An 11,738-nucleotide genomic window follows, 5' to 3' on the forward strand; every position below is an offset into this window, starting at 1 on the left:
GAGGCTGGGCAGAGTTCCAGACTGCTAAGGCTCAGCAGGGAAGGGCACATGGCAAGTCCTCCTGCAGCCATTGCCAGGCATGGGAAGGACAAGGCAGGGATTGCAGAATCCCTGTGGGAGGGAAAGGAAGGGGATGTTGTGTGCCCAGACTTTGTCAAGTCCTTTACATGGTCTCTTGTAGTCTCCTTAGAGCCAGACTGGTGGGAGCTGGACTGAAGAGTGTCCAATAAAATCCATGGTACAAAGTCCTCTTGGCAGCAACTTCCTGATGAAATCCCTCAGTGAGCAGCCCTTGAACACCACTAGAGAACATCTTTATTATCTCTTTGTACAACAAGACATAAAGGTGTTTTCAAGTCCTTTGTGGATGTTGCCAAATTTCAGGGAGCCCAGTGTCAGAGGTTCCCCAGTGTCACAGGCCCCTTAGATCCAGGAGCTTCCATTATATCCCAGGGTTCCTGCAGTTTCTCTGAGGACCTACAGTTTCAAAATGCCTGCTTGGATCCATCAGGTTCCAAAATGTTTCAGGGTTCCTCTCTGTTCTCAAGGCCCCAAGTGTGTAATGGTCCTTTCATTCCACAAGATTTCACAGTGTCCCTGTGTTCCTTGGTTTCCATGAGGCCCTGCAGGTCACAATGGCCCATTCATTCCATGAGGTTTTCCAGTGTAACAATGGTCTCCTGATTCCATGGGTTTTAGCAGTGTCACAATGACCCCATTATTTCATAAGGTTGCCCACTGTCCCTCAGTTCCTTTGGCTCCCTTAGGCCCTGTAATGTCACAATGGCCTCTGGATTTTATGAGGCTGCAGAGTGTCATCACAAAGCTGACCCCACCCAGATGGAAGTTTTGGGGAGGTTGGGGGTAACTGGGACAGGGGAGCACAGCCTGCAGCAGAGATGGCCAAGGGCTCTGGCAGGGCTGCAAGGCCCAAAGGCACCCAGGCCTTTGTGCCCTTGGCTCTGGCAGCTGCCTCTGCCCCTCAGGCCACCTGTGATGGTTTTGGTCTAGGCCTTCCTGGTAACCAGTTTGTAACCAAGGAAGTGGCCAAGTACCCAGTATTCCATACGATTTTTACGTAAACCAGAGTATAAATAAGTTGGAGATTAGAGACCTCTCTCTCTTCTCTTCCAACGAGGGTCGGGAACTGTAGGTCCTTGCGTTGGTCTCGCTTATCTAAAGCTGAGGCCTGCAGCGACCGCTGGCCTGCCACGTGGAGGGTTCGGAGAGTGCTGGCTGTGTCTGCCAATCCTGCTTTTTCTAAAGGAAGTGGTGAGATCTGTTTTGTTAATTACTGATATAGTTCTTGAATTTGATCAAGTATACCTGTTCGATGTTCCTTTTTTCCCCTTTCCCTATCCCTTCGGGGAGTGGATCCCCTTTTACTGTGTATATAGCATCTTAACTGTATATAACTTTAATTTACGTAAATATATATATATTTTATATAAACAGCTTGACTTTGGGTTCTTTAATTTTTTATAGTTTTTTTTTTTCTTTGCCCTAAGAGGAGAAAGGAGGGAGGAAGGGGACTACTGTCGTGACTTTCGGGCATTTGGCAGGGAGCCAAGTCCAAACCATCACACCACCACAAGCCACTTTCCTGGCAGCTTCTGCACTTGGGTTCTGCCTCACCCCTCCCTGAGCAGCCTGGCAGGGCTTGCACAGTTTTGGGCCTTTGTTGTTGCTCCCCCTCCCATCCCACTGCCCCCCAAACAGTCCTGAGCCCCCTGGCAGGGACAGGATCTGCTGGGCCAGGGCCTGGGGCTCAGCCTTGGCCTTTGTGCTCCCCAAAACTAAGGCAGGCTTTGCTCAGCATTGCAGGGGCCTGCCCAGAGCCTTTGTCTGCCTGCACTCCTGGCCTGCAAGGATCTGCTCGAAGGAGTCCCTGGGGAGGCTTTGTCAGTGCCTGCCCTCAGTGGGGCCCAGCAATGCTTCAAGGGACTTGGGCTTTGGCTTCTGACTTCCTTGGGTTGATTGAGGACCTGCACTGTCTCACTGGGCCCTTGATTCCACCAGGTTTGACAGTGTCACAATGGTCCCTTCAGCTCCAGGAGGCCCTGCAGGGTCACAATGGCCCTTTGATTCCATGGCATTCAGCAGTGCAATAGTGGTCCCTTCATCCCATGAGTTTCCACAGTGTCCCAATGGCCCCTGGACTCCACATGGCCCTGCAGTGTCCCCACAGAGCCTTTGATTCCAGGAGATTGCACAGGACGAGCCCTGGGAGGTCCCCATGGAGCCTCAGGGACAGCAAAGTGACCTCCCGGCTCTGGAGGAGCCCTGAGAACTTCCCCAGGGGGAAGGGCTGGATCCTGCCCTGGGATGGGGCAACCCCAGCTGGACGGACACACTGGGAATGAGAGGCTGGGAAGCAGTGCCAGGAAAGGGCCCTGGGGGTGCTGGTGGGTGCCAGTTGGCCCTGAGTCAGCAGTGCCCTGGCAGCCAGGAGGGCCAAGCCTGTGCTGGGGGCATCAGGGAGGGGATTGTCCCGCTCTGCTCTGCCCTGGGGTGGCCTCACCTGCAAGATTGGGGAAGTTTGGAGGAACACAATGGAAGGGAGAGATTAAGGAATTTGAGAGTGTCCAAAGGAGGCAACGAAGATGGGGAAGGGCCTGGAGGGGAAGGCGTGTGAGGACACTGAGGGCACTTGGTGTGTTCAGCTGGAGAAGAGGAGACTGAGGGGAGACCTCACTGCAGTCACAACTTCCTGGGCAGGGGCAGAGGAGGGGCAGGCCCTGAGCTCTGCTCTGTGGGGACCAGGGAAAGAACTGAGGGAATGACCTGGAGCTGTGTCAGGGCAGGGTTAGGCTGGATCTTGGAAAAAGGTTCTTCCCCCAGAGGGTGGTTGGGCACTGAACAGGCTCCCCAGGGCAGTGGGCACAGCACCAAGGCTGACAGAGCTCAAGGAGTGTTTGGATGATCCTCTCAGGCTCATGGTGTGAGCCTTGGGGATGGTCCTGTGCAGGGCTAAGGGTTGGACTGGATGATCCTTGGGGGTCCCTTCCAACTCAGCATATTCTGTGACTCTGTGATTATCAACCCTGTGTTCAGCACAAATCCAAAACACAACCCTGCACTGGCCATGGGGAAGAAATTTAACTGGACTCCCCCTGAAAGCAGCACACCCATTATGGGCTCTCACACAAACATCCCACAGTCCATTTGCCACCTGGAACCAGTGACTCTGAGTTCCTGCTTCCTCAGCCCCAGGGATGGTGTCCTTGTCTGCTCATTCCTCCACACTCTCTTCTCAGTGATGGCATCTTAACCAGACAAGCCCCTGGGAATAATTTACTTCTAAGTCTTTAATTATTTTGTGGTTTATTAGGCAGATCTCAGAAGTGTATTCAAAGTGAATATATTGTATTAATAAAACCACAAATAAAGATGTCTTTTTGTGACCTGTTTGCTTTTTTCCTGTTTTTTCATTGATATCAGCAATCCCCAGTCAATATTGATCCCAAGCACCTCCTAATTCAGTCTGAATAGATATGAAAATCAGGACTCTTTGTGTCTGACAATCCATCAGACTTTATTCCTACCCCACCATTCCCTCATCCAAGCCCTGGGACTCAAAGCAGCCTTGGGCAAATCTGAGCTTCCTCCACTAAAGGCTGGACCTGCAGGTTTCAGCTCCTTGGCACCAACTCCCACCTCTTTGGCTTGGAGAAATGGCTGTACGAGACACAGAGGGATGTTCATTTATTGCCAGCAAACAAAAGCACATTTATTACAGCGGTGGCATTATGTCCCTGTGATGTCAGTGATGTCCCTGTGACATCACAGGGTTCCCTTTCTTGTCACCAGTCCCCTGGGACATCACTGCTCCCCAGTGATAACACTGATGTCTGTGTGATGTCACCACTGTCCAATGTGATGTCATCAATGTCCCCAATGATATCACTGCTGTCTCTTTGTGTTCACCTCCATCCCCTGTGATGTCACCAATGTCCCTGTGAAATCACAGCTCTCCCTTTGCTGTAAGCAGTCCCTTGTGATGTCACTGGTCAACAATGATGTCACTGCTGTCCTTGTGATTTCACCACTGTCCCCAACTGTGCCACCATGTTCCTATGATATCACTGATGTCCCTGTGATGTCACCAGACCCCTGTGATGTCAGCAATGGCTTTGTGCCATCACGGCTATCCCACTGCTGTCAACAGTCCCCTGTGACGTCACTGGTCCCCAGTGATGTCACTGCTGTCTCTGTGATTTTACCACTGTCCCCAGCAGTGGCACCATGTCCCCATGAAGTCAACAATGTCCCTGTCATGTCACCAGACCCCTTTGATGTCGTTGATGTCCTTGTGAAACCGCAGCTGTCCCTTTCTTGTCACCAGTCCCCTGGGATGTCACTGGTCCCCAGTGATATCACCCATGTCTGTGTGATGTCACCACTGTCCCCTGTGGTGTCACCAATGTCCTCGATGATGTCACTGCTGTCTATATATTGTCACCCTTGAGCTTTTGAAGTCACCAATGTCCCCACTGATGTCACTGATGTCCCCTGTGATGTCACCAATGTTCCTGTGACTTCATGGCTTTCCCATTGTTGTCACCAGTCCCCTGTGATGTCACTGGTTTCCAAAGATGTCATTGCTGTCTCAGGGATGTCCCCACTGTCCCCAACACTGGCTCCATGTTTCCATGATGTCATTGATTTCCCTGTGGCATCACAGCTTTCCTTTCTGTCCATCAGTCTCTTGTCATGTCACTGGTCCCAATGATTTCTCCACTGTCCCTGTGATGTCATCACTGTCCCCGATGGTATCACTGGTGTCAACCCTCTCCTTGTGAATTTGCCGATGTCCCAGTGACATCACAGCTCTCCCTTTGTTGTCAACAGTCTCCTGTGATGTCACTGCTGTTGCTGTGATTTCACCACTGTCCCCAGCAGTGCCACCATGTCCCTGGGATGTGACCAATGTCCTTGTGATGTCACCGGATTCTTTTGATGTCACTGATAGTCCTGTGACATCACAACTGTCCCTTTGGTGTCAGCAGTCCTCTGTGAGGTCACTGGTCTCCAATGCTGTCACCGATGTTCCTGTGATGTCACCACTATCCCCTGTGATGTCACCAGTGTCACTGACAATGTCAGTGGTGTTCTCTGTGATGTCACCCCTTTGATTGTTAAGTCACAGATGTCCCTGTTGATGTCACTGGTGTCTCTGTGGTGTCATCACTGTCCCCTGTGATGTCAACAATGTCCCCAATGATGTCACTACTACCTCTGTGATGTCACCACTGTCCTCAGAAGTGGCACCATGTCCCAGTGATGTCACCAATGTCACTGTGACATCACTGCTGTTCCTTTGTTGTCAACAGTCCCTTGTGATGCCACTGTTCCCCAATGATGTAACCTCTGTCCCTGTGATGTCACCACTGTCCCCTGTGACATCAGCAATGTCCCCGATGATGTAATTGGTTTCTCTATAATGTCAACCCTGTCCTTGGGAAGATGCAGATGTCCCTGTGACATCAGGGTTGTCCCTTTGTTATCAACAGATCCATGTGATGTCAGTTGTCCCAAATGATGTCACCAATGTCTCTGTGATGTCATCAATGTCCCCTGTGGTGTCAACAGTGACCCTGATGATGTCACTGGTGTCACTGTGATGTCACCCCTGTCCTTGTGAAATCACTGAAGTCCCCTGTGATGTCACCAATGTCCCTGTGACATCACAGCTTTCCCTATGTTGTCACCAGTCCCCTGGGATGTCACTGGTGCCCAGTGATATCACCCATGTCTGTGTGATGTCACCACTGTCCCCTGTGGTGTCACAATGTCCCTGATGATGTCACTGCTGTCTCTGTAATGTTGCCCTTGTCCTTGTGAAGTCACCAATGTCCCCACTGATGTCACCGATTCACTGTGATATCACAACTGTCCCTTTGTTTTCACCAGTCACACTGGTCCTCAGTGATGTCACCCAGGTCCTGCGATGTCACCAGATTCCTTTCACGTCACTGATTTCCCTGTGACATCACGACTGTTGTCTTTTTTTAACCAGCCCCCTGTGACTTCCCTGGTCCCCAATGATGTCACAACTGTCCCCGTGGTGTCATCACTGTGCCCAGTGGTGTCATCGCTGTCCCCATGATGTCACCAATATCCTTGTGATGTCACCAGACCCCTGTGATGTCACTGATGTCCCTGTCAAATCATGTCTGTCCCTTTGTTGCCACCAGTCCCCTGTGATGTCACTGGTCCCCAATGATGTCACCCATGTCACTGTGATGTAACCTCTGTCCCCTGTGATGTCATCAGTGTGATTGATGATATCACTGGTGTCACTGTGATGTCACCCCTGTCCTTGTGAAATCACTGATGTCCCCTGTGATGTCACTGATTTCCCTGTTATACCACTCTTGTCCCTTTGTTTTCAACAGTCCCCTGTGATGTCACTGGTCCCCAATGATGTCACCCATGTCCCTGTGATGTCACCACTGTCCCCTGTGATGTCACCAATATGCGCAGCGATGTCACTGATATCTCTTTGATGTCAGTCATGTACTTGTGATGTCACTGTTGTCCCATGTGATGTCACCGATGTCCCTGTGACATCACAGCTGTCTCTTTGTTTCCACCAATCCCCTGTGATGACACTCACCCCCAGTGATGTCACCAATGTCCCTTTCATTAGGGTTAGGGTTAGGGTTTAGGGTTTGGCTTAGGATAATGGTTTAGGGTTAGGTTTAGGCTTAGGCATAGGCTTAGATTTTAAGGTTAAGGTTAGGGGTTATGGTTAGAGTTTAGAATTTAGGGTTTGGGTTTGTCTTAGGGTTAAGGGTTGGGGTTTACGGGTTAGGCTTACAATTACGTTTAGGGTTAGGTTTTAGGGTTAGGGTAAGAATTAGGGGTAAGGGTTAGGTTAGGGTTAGGTTTTAGGTAATGTTTGGGTTAGGGTAAGAGTCCCAGGTTGGACTTGGCTCCCAACCAAGTGCCTGGACATCAGGGACAAAACCTTCCCCAAGCCAATTAAAACTCTCAGTAACGCCTTTGCTAATTACAAACCACAACAAACCCTTTCCCCAAGCCGGGGGAAGAGGGGGTCTGGTCCTCTTTGGGCCCGCTGCTCTTCTACATGGCTGCTGCCCCTAATTTTAAATGCAACACAATCCTTCTCTTCTGTTTTCTTAAAGACGTAATTAGCAAAGGCGTTACTGAGATTTTTAATTGGCTTCTCGTCAGGAAATTCACCTACACAAGACCATTCTCAGCCCCAGGGGCTGACCGGATGGGCAAAACCACGACAGTAAGAGATAGGGTTAGGGTCAGGGTTAGGGTTAGGGTTTAGTGTTAGGGTTGGGGTTAGGGTATAGGATTAAGGTTTAGGGTTAAGGTTAGGGTTTAGGTAACTTTTTGGTTAGAGTAAGGGATAGGGTTACGATTAGGGTTAGGGTTGGATGAGGCAGAAACATCCCCTTTCTCTTCCCCTTCTCAGTGTGTGGGGCGAAAATCGCCCTTGTCAGGGAGCCCCTGCAGGCTCTGCTCCTTCGGTGATCCAACAGCGGCCCCTGCTGACCGGGATTGGAATTGCACCAAAAAGCGAGGAATACCGAACTCTCTCCTTTTTTTTTAGGGGGCTTTTTCGTACAGGATTATTTGGTTGTTTTTGTGCTCTCTCGTTGTTCTTCCAACACACATATATCCTTTAATAAAGGGTTGTTATTTTTTCTTTCTCCATATTTCCTCTCCATACTTGGAGCCTCCTAATTTTGGATTTACATTTGCTTAGGGGGAGGAGTTTGGTCTTCCTCCTAACTCATCCTCCTTAGCCAAACACTTGTGTTTCATTAAACTGAGGGAGGTGCAAAGTCATGCTTTGTTTACAGCCCAGAGATCTTGCAGGCTCTTCCCATTTGCCTCTGCCCCTCACAGAGAACTTTTCTGGACACCTTCCCTGCCTGCACCAGATGATTTCACAAAACTGGGAGGGGGGGTATTTCATGGAGAAGGACCTGGGGGGGTTGTTCTGAGGCCTCTCCAAGCCAATGTTTCCTTCAGGAGAGCTAAAACCAGGACAGTGGGGGGAACAGCAGAAACACAGCTCCTCCAGCAATGGCAGCTCCTCCAGGAATTTCCAGCACATGCCCACAGATCCTCCCAGAGGGGTGAGGCAGACATCAAGATTTGATGTTAATGTCCTGTTTGGGATAACTTAGGAGATGGCTGCATCCCCTCTCCCTTACCCAGAAGCTAGAGATGCTGCTGTCTGGGAGCAGGAGGTGCCTGTGTGGGGGTTCAGCACCACTGGCTTGGTGCAAGTACAAGAACAATTTGGATGATACTCCCGGGCATGTGGTGTGACTCTGGAGGATGGTCCAGTGAAGACTCAGGAGTTGAACTCGATGATCCTTGTGGGTCCCTGCCAACTCAGAATATTGGGTGTGATTCTGTGAAGTTCCACAGGGCTGTGTGTGAGCAGAGAGCAGGGGTTGAGCAAAGCAGAGCAGGGCAATGGCAGCACAGCCCTTGAGCACTGTGAGGACACAGCACAGGATCCAGATCCAGAGGGGAATGGCTGACCCTGGAAGAAGGATGGATCACAATGTGGACAAAACATATCCAGGAGAAAAGAAGAGTGGAAAGGGTTCACAAGTTATCACTTCCCTCTAACAGGAACTATTGTCTTAGTAGAGGGGTTGCTGTCTGTTAGAGTTCATGATTCTTGGTGTCCTGTGCAGGGACCATCCCAGACACTGAACTCCTCCCCCAGCTCCCATCTTGATCCTTTAGATGAATGTGGAACCAGCCAGCTCATGCAAATCTGCCCAACTGGCTGACATGAGATCTTAGAAAAAAGAGAGGAGACAAGAGAAGGGGAGAGGAAGCAGTGAGCAGGATATGCCATTACAGCCCAGTGAGATCACAACTGATGAACCTCCTCACGTCCTGGTGGTGGCAGCTGGGCAGTCTTGACCCTGATGCTGAGAGTCACTGAGTGTGTGAAGAGGGAATCCTTCCCCATTGGTGGCTGTGCCTGCCTGGGAACTGGACCAGCTGCCTGGGAGGAGAAAGGCACAGGCTGAGAGCCTGCAGCTCCCCAAGGTACTGCACACATTGAGACATTGTGGGGATCCCAGATCCACCATCTGTCATCTGTGAGCATCAAGAAATGAATGCCCTGCCCAGTTGTGGCTCTGGAGAGAGCTCAGTCCCTTGCCCCTTCCACATTCCCATTACTGAGGATTTACTAGACAAGAATTTTCCCACCCATGTGGCTCAATCCCACATCTCCTTTTTCCCCTGTCTGACACCACCCCAAACCCATTTTCTATGTGATTTGTGGTTCCAGGTGGATGACTTAATGCCTAAAGCATTTCAGCACCTCCCAGGTGTTACACTCTGCCCTGAACTCCCTGGAAGTGTTGAAAATCACCCCCTTTTGTTCAGAGTCCCCCGGGGGCTGAAGGAAGCAATCATCCTCCTGCGTTACCCAGAGCAACTCTGCCCATCACTGCTGCACGCCTGATCCACACAGCCTGTGTCCTGCCCTGTGCCCAGGACACGCCCTGTCCTGCCCCTCTCAGCAGTCCTCCAGTGTTCCTCCCTCCTAGACATATTTTGTCCACATTGTGACCCACCCTTCTTCCAGGGTCAGCCATTTCCCTCTGGATCTGGATCCTGCGCTGTGTCCTCACAGTGCTCAAGGGTTGTACTGCCACTGCCCTGCTCTGCTTTGCTCAACTCCTGCTCTCTCCTCACACACAGCCCTGTGAAACTTCACAGAATCACACTCAATATTCCAAGTCGGAAGCGACCCACAAGGATCATCGAGGAATCCTCTACCAAAAATCCCCCTCAAAAAAGAAAAAAAAAGCCCGGTATTCCTCGCTTTTTGGCGCAATTCCAATCCCGGTCAGCAGGGGCCGCTGTTGGATCACCGGAGGAGCAGAGCCTGCAGGGGCTCCCTTACAAGGGCGATTTTCACCTCCCACACTGAGAAGGGCAAGAGAAAGGGGATGTTTCTGCCTCATCCAAGGACAAGGGTCAGGTGAAATGTCCCCCAAGAGCAGCTCTCTGTCTCCAGGAGTTTTAACCAAAACCTTCTGCACCGGGCTTGTGTGGGGACATCAAAACAGAGCTTACATAAGAATATGCAGAGCTCTTTTTTTCTAAAACTGTAATGGCCAGTCTTTGCGAGCGAAGATCCGGGGAAGGTCTTTACACCTTCCAGCCTGCGCATTGGATTTTTTAGGTGAGACACAGAACTGAGCGGAACTGAGTCCACCCTTTAATCCTAAGGTTCATCTGCCGGGGCCAAGTCTAAAACTGTAACATTACGACAAACCTCCATCTGCCAACTGATGACAATTTTGATTCAGGAACAGATGGGACCCTGTGACCTCACATGATTTTAACACTCCAATGGCATGGGCCTTTCTGGGTGCAGCCAGGGCTAAAAATTACTTTTGGCTGGTGATTATTTTGATCAGTACAATGCAGGGAATAGATTTGATCTGGATTTATCCATCAGACATTGTCAATACATGTGCCAGTCTGTGATGGTTTGGACTTGGCTCCCTGCCAAATGCCCGAAAGTCACGACAGCAGCCCCCTTCCTCCCTCCCTTCTCCTCTTAGGGCAAAGAAAAAAAAAACTATAAAAAATTAAAGAACCCAAAGTCAATCTGTTTATATAAAATATATATATATTTACGTAAATTAAAGTTATATACAGTTAAGATCCTATATACACAGTAAAAGGGGATCCACTCCCCGAAGGGATAGGGAAAGGGGAAAAAAGGGACACCGAACAGGTATACTTAATCAAATTCAAGAACTATACTAGTAATTAACAAAACAGATCTCACCACTTCCCTTAGAAAAGCAGGATTAGGAGACACAGCCAGCACTCTCCAAACCCCCCACGTGGCAGGCCAGCGGTCGCTGCAGGCCTCAGCTTTAGATAAGCGAGACCAACGCAAGGACCTACAGTTCCCGACCCTCGTTGGAAGAGAGAGAGAGAGAGGTCTCTAATCTCCAACTTATTTATACTCTGGTTTACGTAAAAACCGTATGGAATACTGGGTACTTGGCCACTTCCTTGGTTACAAACTGGTTACCAGGAAGGCCTAGATCAAAACCATCACATTCTCCACCCCTTATTCCATACTATTTTTACGTAACACCTATATTCTGCCTTCACTTATATCCTTCGTATATATACACATATGGATAAATGTATATAGTCCTTGTTCATTCTTTAGAGCATCCATCTTGTTGTAGAAGAATCAGCATCAGGATTAGCTTGGTTCAGATTCTTGGCTCTTTGGTGACAATTACAGTTGTGGTTTTAGGGCTGGTTCTCTGGTCTGGGCTGGTTTATCACTGGATACCGGCATTAGTTTGTTCAGGTCTTTCCCACCTGGTGACTGGTTTCCTGTAAAACACAACTCAAAGCACATGATTAGTCTTTCCCCAAGGTTAAATTTCCTTGAGGCACACAGTGGATCTCTCCATCCTTTCTCATTACCCACCAGGTATTTCCGGGCCCTTGAGCGAAAACAATCCCACGAATGGGTTTGTCTTCGCCCGAGGGAGGAGTAATCCAAACAGCCTTCCCTAACATACCTCTCAGATGGATCGCTGGAACTTTGTCTCCATCTACAGTGTGGAGGGATTCTGCTTGGGCAGGACCAGCTCGATTGACAGAGCCTCTAGTGTTAACTAGCCAGGTGGCCTTGGCTAAGTGCTTGTCCCAGTTCTTGAAAGTTCCCTCACCTA

Source organism: Myiozetetes cayanensis, unplaced genomic scaffold, assembly GCF_022539395.1.
Source record: "Myiozetetes cayanensis isolate MyiCay16 unplaced genomic scaffold, myiCay2020 scf338, whole genome shotgun sequence".
Classification (NCBI taxonomy): domain Eukaryota; kingdom Metazoa; phylum Chordata; class Aves; order Passeriformes; family Tyrannidae; genus Myiozetetes; species Myiozetetes cayanensis.